Here is a 23528-nt window from a genome sequence, read left to right on the forward strand (position 1 = left end):
TTTATTTCTCAATGTTTTAAGATGTTGGTGGTAAAAATTAACTTTTTAAAAATAAAAGTATAAGTTTCTAATTATTAGTTTTAATTAATCGATATGAAATTATTTAATTTTTTTCTTACGCGACGTAAACAGTAGAATAGTTTTTAGCCGTTATCTTACAGGCAGGGGGCTAAATTTTAAATAGTAAATTATAAAACTTTACGGTTTTAACAAACCAAGCCATACGAGGAAATCCACATTTATCACAGATTTTCCTCCAATTTCCGGAATACTTGCAAAGTTATCCGGAAAATTAAACAAACTATTCTAAATAAATCATTGGAAAAGAGCAAAACACTAAACAAAAACATTTTATTAAGTTTTTTGGACTTCGGCATTTGAAAATTGTTTATTATCCTGAACAGAAAAGAAATTATTGAAATATTTCGATGAAGGAAAACTAGGGGGAAGTGGTCAAACCTGAGCACTTAGACAAACTAATTTTTTCATTATTGTTATTTATAAGAGGGAAAACCAATAAATACTGGAAGATAACATGCCTCAGAAGATCCTAATAGATTTCAATCCAAAAAGGTTCTCAAAGTTGCAGCATTTTTGGCTAGATATACATTAAAGAATAAAGAAAGGCATCAATCACATCACATCACATCAGCATACAATCACTCTAAGTAAACTTACCCTACAAATCTACAAATTACCCTAATACGAGGGATATCTCTAAGTAAAGACCGCTGGGAAATTTTTCTCCATAAGGTTGGCGAACCTGTGTCATTCATGGCCACGCTAGTAATGTACACACGGCATTGTTGTCTGTAAGTTGTTGCGTTGCAGTATTTTTGTTTACATGTGAGTTATTTTTATAAAATGAATAGGAAAATGAATGTTGCTGCCGACTGTGAAATACGTGGAGTCGTACGTATTTTAAACCATCAAAACGTTAAGTCGGCTGAAATTCATACGCAGTTGGTTGCTGTATAATGTAATGTAATGAATGAAAGAAACGTCCGAAAATGGTGTGAAAAGTTTAGAAATAATAGAATTAATCTGCACGATGAAGTACGTTCAGGGAAGGCCTTGATAATCACCGAGGACTTATTGAAACGCGTCGATGATGAAATCAGAAAAGATCGTCGCCCAACGGATTCTTTTCCTGATGTTTCACCAGCTGTTATCGGTCGCATTGTTCACGACCATTTGAGCATTAGAAAGGTTTGTGCACGTCGGATGCTGCAGGTCTTAACGGAACGTCACAAAAAAAAATCCGAATAGCATTTGCTTTGGAATTTTTCATGTGCTACACAGAAAAAAGTGATGAATTCTGTATTTCAATTTTTACCGGCGATGAAACATGGATTTACACGCCAGAGAGAAAACGACAAGTCATGATGATGAATGGCGTCATCCTCATTTACCAAACAGACCGAAAAAGTACAAGCCACAGCTACTTGGACGCAAACTGATGGCCATAGTCTTTTGGGATCGATTTGGCATACTGCTGATTGATTTCACGCCACGTGGAACAACTATAAATGAAGATGCCTACTGCGAAATTCTACGTAAGTTAGGGCGCGCCATTCAAAATCGGCGACGTGGGCGGCTGTCCGTCGGCGTCATCCTGCTGCATGACCACATGTTACGGGTCAGACACGTGATTTACTGAGAATATCTGGATGGGAAATTTACGATCATCCACCACGCAGTCCGGACTTAGCTCCTTCTGATTACCATTTGTTGTGGTTTTTGTTCTTCTTTTTCAACTGGCATCTCCTTTCAGGAGGTTTGCAATCATCGCTACTTTGACCTTTGAGTAGGCAACTCGGAACAGTTCAGTGGACGTTGCGCTGAACCATTCTCTCAGATTGTTTCACCATGAAATTCTGCGCCTCCCAATGTTACGCCTGCCCACTATCTTCCCCTGCATCATCAACTGCAGCTACTCGAACTTTTCTCCACTCGTTATGTGACCTAGGTACTGTAATTTCCCTGTTTGTACTGTAGACGTAATCTCGAATTGTTTATTCATACTCTCTAGTACCTTGATGCTTGACACCTTATCCTTCCAAGATATTCTTAGCATGTTAAGGGTATCTTGGAGGGATATCCTTCTGATTACCATTTGTTAGGGAAATTGAAAGAATTTTTGAGCGGTACGCAATTCGCTGGGGAAAATGAACTTAAAAATGGTGTTAATCAGTGGCTAAATGGGCTGGCGGCAGATGAATACGATGGTATATTGAAGCTGATGTATCGCTACGATAAATGTCTTAATTCATGTGGCAATTACATAGAGAAGTTGTATAACGTATGTGATTTAAGAGAAATAAAAAATATTTATAAAGTTTTCAGATTAATTTTTTTTTTAAATGAAAGTCTTCAGTGTAGAGATAACCTCTCATATATTTTTATACTTGTCGATAAATCATTACATCGTATAAAATTGGCTGTCGTCAAAATTTTACATTTTATACCAAAAGGTTTTTAAAAACTGTGAGGGCTTAATTTTTAGGTTTATCACACAACAATCCGAAGTTTCATTTGTTTCGTCAGCAGTAAGATTAAACTTTGTTTCTGTTACGAAACAAATGTATACAACAGCATCAACTGAGTTTTGATTTTACTTAACTAGATTATTCTCTATAAAGTCCATTACAAGTCAAAACAACTATTTAATGAATAATACTTCTTTGAAAACCATACTGATTTTTTCTGTATTTAATAATTAAAATTTTTGAATAAATAAAACACAATACTTTTAAAATGTATAAAAAGCAAGAATTTTACTTCAGTACTAGTTTTATAAAAAAAGAAGTAAGATCGGCCAAAGAGGAAAAAAATATTGTTTAAAAAAGTTAAATTTTAAGCTCTACGGAAATGAAAGGATAGCGCGGCAACAATGTTACCAATTTTTTTAACTCGTTTAAAAGAAAAAATTAAAACACTAGACCAATCCCTTTCTCGAATGCACAAAAAACGATAAAAATTGTTTAATAAAGTATCGGTAATATGTATTAAATCTAAAACTGTTATATCCAATTCCGATTAACGGAAACGAACAGCCAATCGATAATGCGAACATTACTGGCTTTCGTGAAGTTAATGTATGCAGCTCGCAAACATGTAACCGGTTCTATTTTTTTACAAAAGTTTACTAGATTTATAACCGAGTAAAATTGGTCGCATCTACGACACCTTAAATCGAAGCGTGTCACTCAAATGGAAGGGCCGCTAATCACACAGAAAAACGCGACATTATTGTCTGAAAGATTATCGGATTACAAGTACGTTAAACGTTAAACTAATACATCAGCTTTTCAACCATTTTATAATCGAAAGTTAAAAACTTATAAAGAACTAATCCTTCACTGCTGTAATATCTTAATTTTTAAAAAGAAATCATTTAATTAAAAAAAAAAAAAAAATACTAATAAAAATTATTTTATTAAATATTAATTAAAACTGAGCAAAATTTAAAAAAAAATAAATATGTAAACAAAATAAGATAATAGAGTTAACAAGTGATTGAAATTAATAAATAAAAAGTAAACATGATCGCAAACGAAAATAAATTTAATCTATTTGTTAAATCTTTTAAATCAAATTTATACAGAAAATAATAAATTGTAACTTATTTTGATTAATACAACAAAAAATTAATCTAAATAATGCATTTTATTATTTAGGTATAATTAAGGAAAAATTATGAAGGCTATATAAAAATAAATAAACATAAATTAGTCATCAGATTAAAAACGAAAAAAAAAAGAATTAAGATACGTAAAATACATTTTCAAAACCAGTTTTCTAAAATCTTAATTAATACTGAATCTAAAATTAATGTATTTAATGAAAAAAAAAAAAAAAATGATCGGCACCTTTACTATGGTAATGATTTGCCAACTGCATATAACTTATCAATATATTCCGCAATTTCAATCAAAATCGTGAAAAATTAAACAAAAAAAATACATTCATAAAAAATTGTAATCCGTTGTAGGGCAATCTAAATAAAAGTAGTAATCGGTATAAAACTCATTACCCATATAAAAATAACCTTTAACCGCCTAAAAAAATAAATTTAATACTTTTTTTACACGTAGTTCAGAATACTAAGTTAAAACCACAATAAACAAATCCTTTATCTCAAATAAGTATACATTCTCTCAATAATCACATAATAAACCGATTTTAACAAAACTAATAATTTTTGTTCAAAAATTGTGGTGTTAAAATATAAATGTTCTTGTTTTTTAAACCTTATACTGTTCTACGATTTAGATAATTCAACGGAAAAATATTGAAATTAACCTTTGAAACAAATTTTATGCTATAACCGAAAAACTGATGGCAAATGATATGCCACATCCATTCTCAAGAACAATAAACTTCTTAATCCAACTTTATAGAAAGTGACGAGTAAAATTGTTTCCTTACAGACCCAAATATTTTACCACACCGAATTGGTCTAATGGTGATCGCGTCTTCCCAAATTAGCTGATTTGGAAGTCGAGAGTTCCAGCGTTCAAGTCATAGTAAATTATTTTTACACGGATTTGAATACTATATCGTGGATACCGGTGTTCTTTGATGGTTAGGTTTCAATTAACCACACGTCTCAGGAATGGTCGAACTAAGACTGTACAAGACTACACTTCATTGACACTAATACGTATCATCCTCATTCATCCACTGAAGTATTATCTGAACGATAATTACCGGAAGTTAAACAGGAAAAAGAAAGAACACCCAAACATGCACCCAATGGATTGGTCTAGTGGTGAACGGCTCTTCGTAAAACAGCTGAAGTTGAGAGTTCTAAGGTTCAAATCCTAGTAAAGGGAGTTACTTTTATACGGATTTGAATACTAGAGTGTGGATACCGGTGTTCTTTGGTGATTGGATTTTAATTAACCGCACATCTCCAAAATGGTCTACCTGAGACTGTACAATACTAAACCCGTACTTCTTTTACATTCATACATATCCTAATTCATCCTCTGAAGTAATCCTGACGGTGGTTCCGAAGGCTAATCAGAAAAAAAAGACCCAAATATACGCCTACCGGGCTACTCTAATGACTCGTCAATTTCCCAGGCTAATCAGAAAAAAGAAAAAGAAAGAATCCTTGTTTTTAAATAATAAATTTTAAAAAGATTTATAACCTAGGAATTTACATCTGAAATAAAAAATTATAATTTCTATTTGGTAGAGAAAAAAAGTGTATTTACAAAAAAAAAAAATTAAGTGGTAATTTTGAACAGCCATTCTTCATATTATGGGGGGAAATACGCAAAAATGTATTGTAAAATCGTCCATATATTCTATGACATTTATCCCCCCCCACACTTGCAAGGATATTTAGGAGATGAAGGACAACTGTATACATTTAAAAGCATTAAGTTTAATTCTAAACAAAAATTCACTTATTCAAATTCAATTTCGCTTAGATTTAATTTTTTTGAACTCGGCAACATATTTTTATCCTTGACCGGACACACGGAGAAAACTTAAAAAATCTGAAATGTACAACAGTAATTCTAGTGACTACTAAATGGGTAAAGTATTATTGTAACTTTTACCGTGTGTGTTTGTACATTTCAGATTTTTTCTGTTTTATATAAAACAGCGACGATTTATACAAGGTCAACAAAAACATAAAATACAATAGCAACAAAAATTAATCGACAACTTTTTTATTTTAATAACAAAATAAAACGATAAAAACTCAAGCGCATAAGTTTATAAAAGCTAATCTATTCTATAAAAAAGTATATATTATAATGTTTAATAATATAATTTAATAAACAAATAACTTTTCTTAAACGGTATTACGAGTGATGTAATATTCAACTGCACAATGCGGGTGGTGGCTGCTCGCATGAGGCGGAAAAATACGGATTAATTAGTTACATTAAAGTAGAAGTATGTATTTTATTGTAATAGTGTATAAAAGTTAGCCCACAGGAAAGTATAATTATTTTAACTACTACGGGTGGTTTTTTTCTTATTTCTATTACGGAGTATTAATTATATATATAAATAAGTACGATGATGTTTAACTAATAGCCAATTAGTTCAGTTAATAACCATACACCGATGAACTAACTAAACGTAATACGACTTGTATTATAGTTGAAAACACGCAGGGATAAATACGTAGTTATAGGTTCAATAGGACAATATATCAGTTAAGTTAGTTCATAACAGCAGCTAACAATATAAGAATAATATTTAAAATTACCTCATCCTCATCCCTCAGCCACCTCCTCCCCCTTTAATAATTTTCATGTCGTAGTTGCGTGTCTGAAAGATCGCCTCAAACTATATATCTAGGTAGTACATCCTTCTTATACTTCAACAAACATTACATTATAACAGTGATGAAAAGAAATATTATTATAAAATCATAAAAAAAGCGTTAACTTTTTTATAAACAAATACAGTAGCAGTATATTCAATTTTGCATCAAGATATACCATTTGCTGTAACTTATTTTTATTATTTTTTAATATGACGATTCAACCGACCGAACATTTTTTTTCTATAATGATATTCCAATTATTATAATAAATTATTTTTAAACCTGATTTAATGCAATAAATTTAATCCAGACTAGGTTATACGAATACTACATATCCGTAAAATTTGACATTACATTATTTACATGAAAAACAAATTCAAACCTATTTTTTAATTAATCAACGGTGAATCACAGAACTAAATAAAGTATTAATTAAAATTTAAAAAGAAAACTACTGCGGATTTAGGGAGGTAAAGTCAAATTATTTACTTTTTTGGATCATTAAAGAAAGGGTTGAACGAATTTAAAAAACTGTCCTAGAATCTTAGCAGCATTATATATTCCTCAGAATTCTCTACTGAATGGGTAACGCTATAGGGGTTGAGAATTCAGTTGTATTATACGTATTGACTTAAAGAAACTCAGGATACTGACAGTTGACCCACCGGGTCGGTCTAGTGGTGAAAGCGTCTTCCCAAATCAACTGATTTGGAAGTCGAGAATTCAGCGTTCAAGTTCTAGTAAAAGCAGTTTTTATTCGGATTTGAATACTAGATCGTGGATACCGGTGTTCTTTGGTGGTTGGGTTTCAATTAACCACACATCTCAGGAACGGTCGAACTGATGTGTACAAGACTACACTTCATTTTCACTCATACATATAATCCTCTGAAGTAATACTTGAACGGTAATTCCCGGAGAAAAAGAAAAAGGATACTGACAGATGAAACTACTCTGAAAATCTGAAGAAATTTATTTTATCTTCGAACTAGACTGAGTTAGAATTAATGAGATGACGCTGGGTAGAAGAACGTATTGCATTTTCAGTAATTATCGATTTTATAACGTACTCACTTTTCTAGCGCTAGAAAAAAAATTCCTAAAAATCAATATTTTTTTTTAATTTTCAGCTAATCGATTTTCAAGAAGTATAATAATAATAATTGCTTTATTGATTCGGCATCCGTTGTTTGTGAAAAGAGAAAACTAATAGATTTTTACATTTCTGGGATGCCAGCCCAAAAAGTGTTGTTAAATACTACCCGACAACAAAATTTTGCTAGGAAACGTAGTATCGAAGGGCGGTGAATGTTGAAATGTAAACGCTCCGGCTGGATCTCAAACCGTCTACTTTCCGTATAGAAGGCAAGTGATTATCCTTTGCACTATTCTGACACGTTTAATTTCCAATATGAATTCGACAAATCTTGTTGTATTATATAATTTTAAAAAATAAAAGAATTTTTTATTTTATTTTAATTATTAAGAAGTAACAAATTTTAATAATTTTTTAATTATTAATATTGTAATAATATTAATAATACTTAATAATACTTAATAGTATTACCCAATATTTATTAGCACCTTTTAAAATGCGGTGCTACAGGAGAATGTTAAAAATGAGATGGGTGGATAAGTGATAAATGAAGAGAGGTTGCGACAAATTGATGAAGAAAGAAGTAATTGGAAAAATATAGTTAAAAGAAGAGACAGACTTATAGGCCACATATTCCATCATGGAATAGTCGCTTTCATATTACAGGGACAGGTAGATGGGAAAAATTGTTCAGGCATGCAACGTTTGGAATATTTAAAACAGATTGTTAGGGATATAGGATGTAGGGGGTATACCGAAATGAAACGACTAGCACTAGATAGGGAATTTTGGAGAGCTGCATCAAATCAGTCAAATTACTGAGGATAATTTTTTTTTTTTTTTTTTTTTAAGGAAGCGTTTTTCTCTCCGACTATAAAATAAAACACAACATTCACTTAGAATAACAAAAATACATCTTTAGAACTACATCAACATGAAGGATTACTTTTAAGAATAGTCTATACATTATTTTCAACCAAAATATTTACCAAATATCAATTTATACAGTATTTTTAAACAATAAAATAAAATTTTACATAATTTTTAATGATGTACAGCTATTAAAAAAAATAATAAAGTAGTTTATAAATATGACATTGATAACAATCTGAAAATAATTATGAAAAAAAGTAGTAAATAGAATCGCAAACAACTGTCAAAAGACAAAAGAGATTAGGATTAAGACTAGTTTTATTATAAACAGACTATACTTGTTATGTTAGTCACACTTAGTTAAAAAATAAGGAGGTTGTCCAGAGCGGTTTATTCATGAAATTATGTAGAGGCCGCCTTACCGCCTTAGCACGCACCAGCTACAACTACGTAGATACGTTGCTTTATAGTCACACAACGTAAGCCGGCCGGTTATTGGAAAAGAGACCGGCCTCTACATCAAGTGTAATTTTTTTTGCGTATACTAACTATATGAAAAATAATATACTAATAAGTGGAAGATGCTAATAATTTTATAAAAACAGTGATCTGAGATCTACCTGAGTTAATATTAAATAATGAATGCAACAGCAAAAATTCAATTCGTCAAAAATTCCACAGAGTTTTAACTATATTTTTCCAAATACTTCTTAATTCATCAATTTGCCGCAACACTTACTTCTTCATTTGTTACTTTATCCACCGATCTGATTTTTAACATTCTCCTATTTAATAAATATTAGGTAATACTATTACGTATTATTAATATTATAAATATTAATCGTTAAAAAAATATTAAAATTTGTTAATCGTTAACTATTTAACTTAACTATTTTAGCTTCTCATCAATTTCATGAAAATAATTAACACTTTAGGAATTTTCTTTCCGCTACGAGATAAATAATTATGACCGTTATTACATGATAATAATAAGTACATTATTGCGAGTAATATGAAACTTATTTCATTTTTAACGTACAATAACGAATTTTTTTTTTAAATTCCAATTTAAAGTTCTACAAAATTTCGAAAAATTTACTGGAATTTGTAACTTTATAAGAAGTCTTTTACATGAAGCGAGTAATTTAAAAAAATATATCTGTAGTCATAATTAGCAATGTTTTATTAAACTTATCTTACAAACTATTTGATTATTAAAAAATAAATAATAGTAAAAGATTTTATTTAAAAAAATTGATGTGGACACTACAGACTACCTTGTACGCCTATTAAATTTGTATAATACACTTTTTTTTTAAATGAAAAATTACATAAAATTTTATTTCATTAATAACTTCTGATATTTTTTTATCATTATTGAATTATTATTTATTATAATTATTTTTTACAATCAGAGGTTAATAATTATTAATAAATAAGTATATTTAAATTTTAAAAAACTTTAAAAAAAAATAGATGAAGTCGGATTTGAACCGATGTGCCTTCCCCTTGTAAGATCTAAATATTTCATTAATTAACATTTTATTTAGCTATAACTCTGGAACCAATGAAAATAAGTATCACTTACGATAAATAGTTGAAAACCTTTCAATCGATTTTTTTGGATTTTGGGCTTTATTGGACACTTTTGGTTCAGTCGATTGCAGTCAAAAGGGGAGGTGCAAAACTAGATGTTACAACAATCCTAAATCCAAAATTTCAACATCCTACGACTAATCGTTTTTGGGTTATGCGAGATACATACGTACAAACGTCACGCCGAAACTAGTCAAAATGGATTCAGGGATGATCAAAATGGATATTTCCGTTGAAATCTGAAAACCGAAATTTTTCGCGATCAGAATACTTCCTTTTACTTCGTGCAAGAAAGTAAAAAAATGAATATTTTAAAAAACGTTTGAGATCATTGCAATATCAACATTATAGAAAAAGGGTTTTGCATTTAAAGAAACAGTAATAATGCATTTAATATTGGGGAAAAAATCTTTTATTAATCCAATTTAAACACGACTAATAGACGTGAAAAAATTATTTACATACACATTTATTTAAATGTTTAATTTATATGAAATGTTATAGTTTGAAAACATTTTCTTATTAAAAAAAAGTTAACCAACATAACTACCGGAATAATTTTGACTTACCTTTTAAAATGAATAAAAAAAAATTGTAGTTAAAAAATTATATATATATATATATATATATATATATATATATATATATATATATATATATATTATATAAACCTGTCATCAAACGTAAAATATAAGAAATAATTAGTTTTGAGGTAAAAACACTTTTATGGCGGAGTATGTTAGTTTTCAAGTTATTTATGATCCAATTTTTTTTTAATAAAAATATGTGTATTTAAAAAAATATGAAAGTTTAATAAACGCCAGAAAGATTATAAAAAAAAAGATATTACAACAAAAAAAAAAATTAATTTATAAATAAGTTGGTGATAAATGAGGCAATGTGGAATGTCCTCTATATATAATGTATACAACAGATGCCAATGTAGCGCCGACACTGCTGCTATACGCTGTCCGAATTTAGAGTTTGGTATATGAAATTTTCGTTAACTCCTTTAAATATTCATCGCATTATATCATTACAACCTTTATCTTCTTTGTTTTTTACAAATAATTTTTATTAAAATAATCTTTCCCGTAAAGCGTAGAAAATAGGATTAATGACAACGTACCAATTTTGATAAAATTATTTTAACTTGTAAAGACATTTAATTTCCTCTTAACTGGAAAATTAATGATATGTTTTTATATTAATATTATTGAAGAAAAAAATTGTTTGAAAACACTACAGACGTCATATTTCGTCTTATAGTACAAAAACGATATATCTGACTCTAAATTTCCCCAACAATAGAAAATTTTATTTAATAAAGGTATTAAAAGATCGAAGTATAGGACAGGAGGAAACAAGGGAGCGGTTACAAACGATTGAAAAACACTAATTTTTAGAGAATTTTGGAATATTTTCTGTCTAGTACTATTTGCTTTTATAAAACTTAGGTAGTAATACTTATTGTACTACCAGTACAATAAGTTTTGATAATGGAGTTATTACCAAACGCGTCAACATGTAATAAAAGAATAAAGCTAAGAAAGGTAAGCGGTACTCAACATAGAGATCATATAAAATACAGGTGCAACATAAAACCGAACCCATAATGAAACAGCTACCCAACACTATTTATGAAAGACTCACACAACTAGCGCGACTAGTGGATGTAAATCTTACTACTGATTGTTGCTGCCGTTTGTCAGTGCAGTATACGGTTTTTGCAGTGCGGTTGTGTTTGTGTAAAATGCTTTATTCAGTCCAAGAGAGGATAGCTATAGTTGAGGCTTACATTCGTTCTGAATCGTTTGAAGAATCCCGTCAAGTATTCGTAGAAATATTTCCGAATGACTGTATCCCAGCGAAGAGTAGCGAACACGATTTAGTTAAAAAACGGTGTACAAGAAGTTCGATTTCAAATGCAAAACGAAATAAGCATTCTTTCGGGCTACTTAAAGGAGAGAATTTATGTAACTAAACCCCACAATATTGATGAACTGAAGGTGAACATTCAACGAGAAATCAATGCAATTGACAACAACGTTTTGCGTCAGACGACTCTCAATATGACCAGTTGAGCACAAAAATGCACCGATGTCCAGGGTTAAATTTTCTTACACGATTAAAAAAACGTGATGTAAGCGGAATTATCACAAATATTTAGAGGAATGCGTCTCTACAAAATTACACAATATTTACTCCAATCTGTAATAAGGTACAAATAAATCAACAACTGTTAATCACAAAGAAAACACCGATGATAATTATTAAAATCATTTAGACAATAAAAACAAAAAAATAAATAAATTGGGAATTTACTATCGAAAGAATTTAGTATTAAAGAGCAAAAATAGCAATGGAAAAAACCTTAAGCAAAGGGTGCCTGTTTAGTTACCAGTAAAGCATCCGTTACAAATATCATAATAAAAACTAGTAAAAACAAGAAGCTCCTTATTTATAGACCGGCTGCATATGGCAGCTATAAACAGTAAAGAAGGACATGTTATAAGAACGTACGTGAATGTGTGTATATGTACGCTATGTTATTACGTGTGCGTAAATAAAAGAGAAAGAATACATCAAGGATTAAAGAATTGGCGGTAACACGAACGAGCTTTACAAAGAAGATAATGAATTTCACACCTTCTACGGAGTACGTTTTCAGTCGGCTCAAATCTAACCAAGTACTTACGGAGAAAAAAAGACGCATCATATAAAATACAATTATAAAATTATAACCGCTTTATTCTATCAACTGGTTATTTTTATTTATTTATTTTTTTTATTTAACGTATTGGTTTACCGACTTAGCTGTAAAGCAAACGGATTAGCGAATATTATGGTTGAACTGATTGACACAATACTAGTATTGCAGCATTAAACGTGGCTGTGCTGATTTTACAATATATATCGTGAACAATCTTTTCAACCGCAGTGCCAAGTACAAGTTTTACGACCGTGTAGTCGCAACGAGTGCACAAAGAGCGTAACTTTTTCTGTTGTAGGCCTAGCTAACAAGATTTCACTCAGCTCATTACTGAAATAACTGTTCAAAAGAAATACAAAAATAGACCTTAACAGTAAACCAGCTTTAAAAAATGAATAAAAAAATAATGATAAAAAACCCCAAGAACAGTGGTTAATTTAGACATAACTAAACGATAAATATTTAGATCTCAAATAATTTAAAAATAAAGTTAATAATAAAACAAAAATTACAAATACAAAATCTAACAATTGATTTATATAATCTGCTATTAATTCGACATACTGTGCAATTCCAAATAACAGCTTTCTAATATTCTAATAATGGGATAGCCATTGTAAGTATAAAAAGTTAATATATTTTAATAACGTGAATGTAGAAAAAAAAGATTTTTACAAACAGCGAATTAAAACATCGAAAAATTTTTAAATTTCACAATCATGTAGCAAGTTAAATTTTATCCGTATTTTACAACTTAAGTACGAAATAAATTCAATTATAAAATTCCAATAATAGTTTAGACTAAATTAAGCATATAAAAAGAATCTTTTGACGAATTATTTTTTTCTAAGCTACAAATTCAGCATGAGTTGACAGCATATAAAAGTTAATTAAATTCATTAAACATTGCTAATTATTATTTTTCTTTAAATGAACAAGCAAAACCAGCGGTAAAAAAACTAAACGTAAAATGTTAATTAAAAAAATCCGATTTATTGAATAAAAAGAAACCTTATAGGATTCATAAAAACCAAAACCGGGTGATTCACAAAGGACTTCATAACTTAAAAATTATACAAACATTTTTTGAGATAACTTACAGTTTCAGTTGAAATTTCATTTCATAAAAAAACACATCAAGTTTGTCAAACAACATAAACTTTGATTCGATCTAGTTTTATCTATAATGCCATAGACATCCCACCTGAAGTCGATTTAATTCCAGACTAGCCAGCAACAAGTTGGGAGGTCAAAGTCTTACCTCAACAATATCAACAGGTAGTACATACACCCAATCATTAATTACATCCCACAAGAAAAATCTAGGGTCAAAAATCTAAGATGAAATCTGGGGAGGGAGGTGGCCATGCAATTTAACATTTACGACCGAGCCACCGACTGAGAATCGAGTATCAAGAAACTCTACAACTTCTAGGCGGTATTGAGGTGATTCCCAATGTTGCTGATCCGCATCTTGGTCATCACAGTCTAACTGAGGTATTACAAAAGTTTGAAGCACGTCCAGATAAACGAAACCAATTACGGTTCCCTCCTGGAAGAAGAATCAGCCGTAAAGTTTTTTTTTTTTTTTTTTTGCTTAGGGTAGAAAAATCATTGACCTATCTATGAATGTGCTGCAAAGTTTCATGACGACTCATATTCGGCAGTTATGTGTGTTCACCTTGCCACAGATATGAAACGTTAACTCATCACTAAAAATTGCATTGCCTAAAAGCTGTATCGTTGTCTGCAATTCTATTCATTTCCACACAAAACTGGAGCCGAGCATTTTGTTGTCATAAACATATCCAATTTTAACAATACTGGTGACAGCACTGGTGGCCGAATTCGGTACTAATGAACTACATGAGTCATAACTTGACGTGTTCTGCTATGGAATTAGACCTCAACCGAATCTGTAAGACTAAATTTACATTTGTGAAGTCCTTCATTTCAAGTTTTGAAGCCGGTAATTCGAATATCGATCTTTGGGTATTTTTTTTACACAAATTAACTAGTAAGTTCACTTATTCTTCGACAACCATTCCGGTCGAAACCTTTTTGTTTGTCTCTGCCAGGGAGGTTGACGAAAACATCTAAACACACACACACACACACACACACACACACACACACACACACACACACACACACACACACACACACACACATATATATATTGTGGAGATCTTATGCTGTCGATTATCAAATACACATTCTCACAGTTTAATGGATACATATTGATAAGGTTTCTTTACAAGTAAGGTTTACCTAATGTAAAATTTTACGTATACTGCATACTGCGTATTAATATATTTCAAAGTATATTAAAAAAATAGTACACGATAATCAATTCAAAATTACTAAATTAAATGCGGATGTCATGAAGAAAAAACCTACATTTAATAATTCAACGTTTTTTTATGTCTATTTTAAGGGAATTTTTTTTTATTCCAGCCTAAGTAATTTTTAATAAGGAAAGAAGCTGATTGTTGTTTAAAGATACAAAAACTATATACATGTACTTACATGAAAAGGCTGTAATACAGATATTTTTCGTACAAGATAGGTACTTAAAAATTTTTTTTTTTAACTGTCGGCAAAGATTTCGTTGTAAAAACCGATGAAAAGACTAAGCGGTAAAATAACGCCGGTTCGTGATTCTTCAAAAACTGATATTTAATAAATTTCCAAACAAACAGTGGAAGAGTTTTCTGGAAAATCTTTCTAAACAAATTTTTTCGATACCGTCAAAAATCAGCATTAAGAAGAAAGAAAGCTACGATCTATTCCGATTTATGCTAAACTGTACTTCGCCATCACAACTGAAACAGGTCCCAAAATATTTCAAGTGAATCACAGGTATAATTTAGTGGATCCAGAAACGGTACTCAAGCGCAAAATATTGCCTGTGCGCTAATTTTATGGAGAAAGGCAAAATACAAAAAATTGGGATTTCAAAGTTTAAGATGGGGTTTTTCATAGAGATCTTCGCTATTAAAAACGTCTGGCAGTCCCACATCAATCAATAACTAAGTGAAATTTAGAAAGCAATTCAATTACATATATAAATTGTGGAAACACTCAAACAGTAGTTTAAGAAAAATTCAGTGCTTCCACCGTTGACCTACAAGAAGAAAAAATGCAATCTGAAATTTATTTACAAAAAAAAAAAACAAGTTAAATACCAATTATTCCTTAGGGTTACACATGTAAAATTTAGTGGAGATAAAAAAATACTGAATACGTAGAATTTATTTAATCAACACCCGTCGTATAGAAAATGTAAGGAAAGAGAACAAAATTAAAAAAAAAAAAACACGATAAGATTGGACGAAGGAATGTATGAATTTGTGTAAAAAAATGAACAGAATGCGAAGGACAAAATACAAGAATGTAAAACACAGTAAACATTTAACAGATAAATAACACGAGAACATTCTCAAAAATTGTTATGAATATGATCAAAGAAATAATAATAGAGAAAAATAAAAGAAAAAACTGTGTAAATGAATCGGTCACAAATAAACATGCCGGCGTAATAAAGCAAACTAAGATACTGAACTGAAGCGATGTATAATATAACAAGAATAGCATTAAAGCTAATAATATCAAAGCAAGATATTAACGTTATATGCCGGCCGGTCGTATCAACATGACGTTAGTGACAATTACAATTAATAAATAAAATGAAGTCGAGATGAAGTTAAAAATATATGTAGCGTATACGAGAGCAGAAAGAGAAAGAGAGAGAACAGTAGAAGTTTAAAAAACCGACGGTGGAGTGAAGAGGGAATTTAGTTTTGGGCGATGCTATCGAAACCGGTCCGACAATCCCGAGTTGCGTTGGCCAGCCACAAATTAGACTTAAAATATGGTTATAGTCTACCACTAAACATCTCTCTCGCTCTACGCTTCACCTCGCTCATCGTTTTCCATCTTTCTTTTCGAATCTACTCCTTCTGGTTCTTTATAGAACAACGGATATCCAAAGCAAACCTAGAGGAGACGTTATCCTGTTATATCCTAAACCATGACAATAGGAACACAGAATTTGTAATAGCCACAAATATTATACGCTTACATCTAAGCGTATAACTAGTCGAACACCGAATTGTATATAACAAATATAATTTTAATATCGTTGTTATATATCATTCAAAAATAATGCTTCCTAACGATTTATAATTTGTTTTTATAACAAATGATTTACAATTTGATCAAACAATTACAATTTACGAGTAGTTATGCTTCATAACAATTTCTAAATTAACGGAGATTTTTTCCAAGTTATTGTACAACATTAATAACCTACAACAGAATAATTTTATTATAAAAAAGAAAATTTAACGTTTTCAAACTTGATATTAAATCGAGATAATGTAAAATATATAAAATTACAATAAAAAAAATTCAATTAAAAAACAACAAATATATTTCAAATGTAGTTAAATATTATAAATAAGTATTTCAATTGATCTGTACTGGAGAACAACGAACACTTAAAATATGAATGAAATACAGTTTGAGTAATCTTAAAATTTAGTTCCGAATTAAAAAAATCTTCCATAAGTTCTTCATGTTAACTTAACCTGACAAATCACCAAATCAGAATTCATCAACTAAACCTCAATTTATTAACTACTAGTTAATTTCAAAGTAAATTATAAGACAAAATGAAAAAATAGTGAAAGAAAATGAAGAATTTTTACACATTAAAATAGGTGGACATAAAGTTAGAATTTTTTTTAAATTTAAGGCATAAAATTACAAAGAATGAACGAAGTAAGGTATAAATCAAAAATAGATTTACACAAGTAAGAAGAGCTTTCATCCGGAAGAGAAATCCGCTAGTATTAAAACACAGAACTAAGAATAAGAAATATGATCTTTGAAATATCTCTGCGGAGTTAAGCGTTTAAAAATACTGAAACGTGAAGGATAGGAAATGCAGAAAGGAAAAGAATAGGTAATGTTATAAGGGTTATTGAAAATTAGATGTATCGATAAAATACGAAATGAAGATGCCTTAAAAAGAATATGAGAAGAGACAGGTCTTCGCTCGAAAGAATATTGTAGAGAGGAACTAGATTTATGGACCATTCGAACATCCACCTTTAATTAATTTGTTAAAAGAGGGATAAGTAGTAAATAAAAATTGAAGAAGACAGATTGCGTTTTTTAAAAATATAATAGAGAACAAGTAAAAATAGTAATAATTTTTAGGTTAAAATATTAGCTGATAAAGAACAGTAAGAAATAGAGAACAGCATCGAACCAGTCAAACGGATAAAAAAAACCTATAAGATACTTACATCATCGAAAGCGTATCTCTTTGCGTATCTTTCATTAATGATAGTTGATGATTTGTCAAAAGAAAAATGAATTCCACCGATTTACAGCACGCGATGTCTATCCGTACTATGAAAGGATAACACTATTGTGTTGGGATATTTCCCAGAATGAATTTATTCATCTTTATTATTTTTTTTCCACCTCGTTCAGTAAATATTATCACCATGCCAACAAATGGATAATTATTTATTTGTATATGCTTAAAATTAAATTAGTAATTAAAAAAAAAAAAAAATGTAATAAAAGCGACTGATATTAAATTGACCTGACCCCATAGAGGAAGAAAACCTTCATGTAACGATTTCGTTCGCCACGCCACCCCTCCATACATAGCCCTTATGGAATTTACCGGAGGTCATCTTCAGTACCTCGACAATGACATCTCTCAGTCAAGCCTCAACCAGGATGCCAACGATGCGAATGCCACAAGCGACATTCCCATAGGTGTATTACAACTGCAAACAAGATTGAATGACTTTCTAAGAACGAAGGAACTGAACTCTACCTACCCGAACGATAAAAATGAGTTCGACACATAACGAATCATAAAACGCAACACAAAAACACTAAAATAACAAAATAAGTAATGTAACATAACCAACGAAAAACAAAAAAAAAAATCTGTAACCAAACCAAAACAACAATAAAACCAAACAAAAACACAAAGAAGGAAAGTTCAAGAGAATATCACACCCCTTCAGCGATCCTTTCTTTCGCCAAATATGCAATAAAACTTTCTACGATCATCAATTCGGCCCGGATTTTCTAATTAACACGGAGATCAAGCCGTCGATCCGATAATATCAAACCGACAAATGGTCTCTATGCGCATTGTCATACCTTTTCTTTCTTTTTCCTGTTTAACCTTCGGGAATTACCGTTCAGATATTACTTCACAGGATGAATGAGGATTATATGTATGAGTGTAAATGAAGTGTCTTGTACATTCTTAGTTCGACCATTCCTGAGATGTGTGGTTAATTGATTGTGTCATTTACCAAAGAAAACCGGTATCCACGATCTAGTATTCAAATCCATATAAAAGTAACTGCCTTTACTAGGACTTGAACGCTTAAACTCTCGACTTCCAAATCAGCTGATTTGCAAAGACGCGTTCACCACTAGAGCAATCCGATGTGCTGCATTCAGTCATACCTAGTACATTCATATATAACATTATTAGCATCGTCCAATAATCTGCATTGCGGACACATACCAGTGTCCGCCAGGCCGAATTTTTGTAGTCCGTCCCGAAAAGCGCCATGCCCTGCAAGACATTCCGTCATATACTTGTTCAGGTGTACTCAAGAGGCGTCCCGCAAATCTACACTAGGGAAAAGATCATGAGTATAATGCCCACACTCTACCTCATCCACAGGGAAAGAACAGTTATTGAAAAACAGAAACAAACAATTAATGGTAAAGTTAAAAAAGATATGTTAAATCGAGATTGGGTCAGAACAAAAAAAAAACGGAGAAGGGCATCAACCAGTCAAATAATTGAGAATAAATTAAACATTGTTGTAACAACAATGTTACATTGTATAAACAATAAATGTATGTAGATTTATATTACAAACATTATATACAACATTTTTTTGTTCTTTTAGTTCCCCAAAAGAACAATTTCCACTCAATACTAAAAATCATTATTAAAAGCATCAAAATCGAATTTCATGTGATTATATTAAGTATTATTATTATTGCTATAAATTCTCTTTTATTACTAAATACAACCGAACTGAATGTTATAAACGAAAACAAGAATCTTATAAACAAGATCTAAATATCAATTTTTTCTTAATGCCCATTTTCTCTAATTCAGTGAGCAGAGACGGGGTTTTTTGTTTAAACAATCGCACGTCCTTTTTAACACCATCCTATTTGGGAATGTTATTATATATAAATATATAACGTAAATAAACGTCCACCAAAAGTTCACTAATAACGCCTGAAATTACTTAACATTAAAGTTCATTCCCGAAAAATTATGTAATTACAAAGTTATTACCGTTTTATTTTCACGTAAGTCTCGGTTCCATGAAATGAAAAGTTTTTATATAAGAATTCTTTAAAAAATTATTAATTTAAAAATTAAATACCGATATTAATTTTCCCTTTTTTGTTATTAAATTGAAGAATAACGTATCAAGATTTTTGATTTGGGTGTGCACCAGATAAAATGTAGAGTGTACATTATTTATATACACTTTACTTATAAAAGTAGAATAACAGGTTTGTCATCATCAATGGAGGTTGAAATGTGTCAAGATTGTATTAAGTACATATAACGATATAAGATTTATAAATAAACTTGCATTACACGTCAGTCACCAATAAAAGTACATAAATACCATTTAAAACCGCAAATAACCATCATTCTCAACAATTCCTTTCTTATTCTGAGTTCACTGATCGCCCCCATCCAACCGTAATGATATCACTAACTATTCGATGCAATGCTAGTTCAAGAATTCTTGAAAATTTCCTTACTAAAACAAATTATAGCTTAGAGAATTCTAAGTGAAACGTAGTGAATTTAATTTATAAGTTTGTGTAGTGGATTGGTTAACCCAAGAGATTAATAGAGATATAATCTTTCAGTAAAATATATATTATTTTATATATATATATATATATATATATATATATATATATACAAGGGATAAACAGAGGGAGGGTACGTATAAAATTTGTGGGTCGAAAACATCCAAACTACTACTAGACTAATGTCACTGAAATTAGATATGCTGTAATAATGTATCTAAAGTTTTGAATCTAATGAAAATGCATTGCATTTGTTTTCGAATTTGATAAAGATTGGACGAGTCGTTCTTGAGGGTCAAGCTCAATTCTAGATCGCCAAATTAGACGCATGGTTCGTTATGATGCTGGAAGTTGGAACGTTGATTTTCTTTATCTGTGTTATCAATTGTTAGCAATATTAAACCAATAAAAAAAAAATAAAAAAATATTAAAACCAAATTAGTTCAATGAAAAGTCGATCTTCTTACGGAAGAATTTTTTTATTATCGATTTTTTGAAGTCGGTTTCAACGTAATCGAGATCACTAACAACTACACTTAGATTGTTGGTTGTTGTTTTTGATACGGGTCATAACTTCTATAAGTGAGTGTATAAAAATTTTAAAAGTATAATTTTTTATTTATTGCATGTTTTTAATATCGCTTTTACTTTTTATTTAAATTTACTATGCAAAATAACGATAATATAATCGATATTAATTAAATAAATCTATTTCAACAAATTGTTAAAATGGTTCAGCATTTCTTTTCCCCGTAAGAAATATTAAAACAATTAAGTTAAACCTTGTAATTCTGCTTCTAAATAAATAAATAAAATATACCCTTATAGAAAAAAAAGTGCTATGCAAGAATATTTTCATTACGAGACATAAAATTAAGCAATATGCTGTATAGGTCCCTTTCTCCTACGCACACTAATTCAAAAACATTGACTTTTTACAACGATGCTGGAGGCACAAATAACAGGTGTATCCAGTGTCCAGTTGAGTTAAGTACTAACAGGTACATCATAACATACATTTATATTATTTTATCGGCTAATTCGATCTCTAAATTCAAAATTATACCGCATTACCAAAACGGAAAGAATCATGAATGTACAAAATACGTACATTAATTTCTAGTATTAAAATATGACAGCGACTTGCAGTAAAATATACAATACAATAACATTATAAACTAGTTCAGCTATACTCTTAATATGCTAATAAAACGAGATAATTTTCAGAACCCACTAAAATAAGGCTTTCAGAACTGGTATTGTATAGGGGTTATTACCTCGATAACAAGAAAAATATGAAACCTGGATTGTTACCATTACACACCATCGGTATAAAAATAATAAAATTTTCTAAATGGCCTATTTTAATGAGTGATATTTATGAATATATATCACAAAAAATTTATTAATGTCGTGGGGAAACGTTATAACAGTTAATAAAGTAAAACTCACCGGGTTGGTCTAGTGGTGAACGCGTATTCCCAAATCAACTGATTTGGAAGTCGAAAGTTCGAGCGTTCAAGTCCTAGTAAAGGCAGTTACTTTTATACGAATTTGAATACTAGATCGTGGATACCGGTGTTCTTTGGTGGTTGGGTTTCAATTAACCACACATCTCAGGAACGGTCGAACTGAGACTGTACATGACTACACTTCATTTATACTCATACATATCAATCTTTGATGTAACACCTGAACGGTAATTCCCGGAGGATAAACAGGAAAAAGAAAGAAAGAAAAACGTAATAAATTAAAAACGTACATGATTTTAGTTCATTTTTAGGGTAATCCATAATCGTGCAACACCAACGATTTCCAATATACAAATAATACCCTTCGTTAAAATATTTTCAGCATTTTATTTTTTTAAGCCTGTTTCGGGCTTTTAGCGTAACGGTTCGTGAGTTATTCTTTTAAAATAATTATTTCAAAATTAAAGGTATAGAATCGTCTACAATTATATATAACTATTAGTGTATTGGAAACTTTTTTTGAAATAGCATATTTTATCTTGCAAATTTTAATATACGACAATTAAAGAGTGTTTTGTATGTAGTATAATTTTTTTCAAATTTTTAAAATTCATTTATACATATGTATATATATATATATATATATATATATCATAGCCTATATATATATATATATATATATATAGGCTATGACACTCCCAGTAACGAAAGAATTCCAACGCGGATTCATTCATCTAAAACTATTCATCCGCTGAGCTGTTAAGATGCAACAAACATAACATAAACCCTAAATTTCTTTTAGGGCAGTCGTGTAAAAACACTAGCACGACAACTCCACACATATGAGATATGAGGTTTCCGAATCGTAGAATGAAGGATTGAGATGAGAGTTATTCAAAAATGACTCGTTCATCTGAGGGATTTTTCAAATTTTCAAATTTATTTAAGAAAAAAAATATATATGTACATATTTATACTGCCTATGACACTCCCGGTAACGTAACGATTCCAACGCGGGGTCATACATCGAAATCCGTTCAGCTGTAGAGCTGCTACGCTGGAATCAACATTCATACATACATACACCCTAAATAATTAACTCCATTTTGGGAAGTGCAGTATTAAATATAAAATTAGATAAATTATTTATTCCAATCAAGTCTAAACAAATAATAGTTTAATAACTGAAATTTTATATAAATCAATATTTCGTCAAGAATATTCAGGACTTTAACATCTAATATTCAGTAAAAAAAAAATGTGGACACCACATGACTTGCTTGTACGCCTATACATATATTACATATACACATTTTTTACTGCACTTCATTTAAACTAATTTCATTTGAAAATGAGATACGATTTTCCAATCCTTTAATAACGTGAACAGTTACACAATTGCTGAAATATTACTTTTTATTAACATCAGTTATTTATACAATTATTAATTCAACAATCTTACATGAAATATTAATATAGAGTAAAAGTCCCTTTATTACTCTTTAAATAAATAAATGTAAATCTTATAACTATTCTATGTTTTTTAAATTATTATAATGTAAGAAACTAAATTAAAAC

The 23528-nt window shown here is 30.2% G+C and overlaps 1 protein-coding gene across 1 annotated transcript in view; it reads right to left on the reverse strand.

Moving 5' to 3' along the window:
- The window catches only part of pan (transcription factor pangolin), an 810214-nt gene that overhangs the window by 625998 nt on the left and 160688 nt on the right, over positions 1–23528 (reverse strand). The window lies entirely within an intron of this gene.

Source organism: Lycorma delicatula, chromosome 3 (genome assembly GCF_047948215.1).
Source record: "Lycorma delicatula isolate Av1 chromosome 3, ASM4794821v1, whole genome shotgun sequence".
NCBI lineage: Eukaryota > Metazoa > Arthropoda > Insecta > Hemiptera > Fulgoridae > Lycorma > Lycorma delicatula.